This window comes from Capsella rubella, unplaced genomic scaffold (assembly GCF_000375325.1).
Source record: "Capsella rubella cultivar Monte Gargano unplaced genomic scaffold, Caprub1_0 scaffold_72, whole genome shotgun sequence".
Classification (NCBI taxonomy): domain Eukaryota; kingdom Viridiplantae; phylum Streptophyta; class Magnoliopsida; order Brassicales; family Brassicaceae; genus Capsella; species Capsella rubella.
The window spans coordinates 19,368-19,604 of NW_006238856.1; positions in this window are offsets into that span (position 1 = coordinate 19,368).

Genomic DNA, 237 nt, shown 5'->3' on the forward strand with positions numbered 1-237 from the left:
ATTCGCCTAATCCTCTGGATGCTGGTGCATATTGAGGCATATTGGAGAGTCTCTAAATGGTATATAAGTTCTCCTTGTCTCAAAAAATAAGACTCCAAGGAACCAAATACGGAAAGTTCCATTTTCGGCGACATATGGCCCTCGGGTAAGGCCAAATGAGTAAGTGCAAATCCAACTCGAACCAGGGGTGGTTTGGCTCGATCATAATGCTCCATATGGTTGGTTTTGTGGTGAATA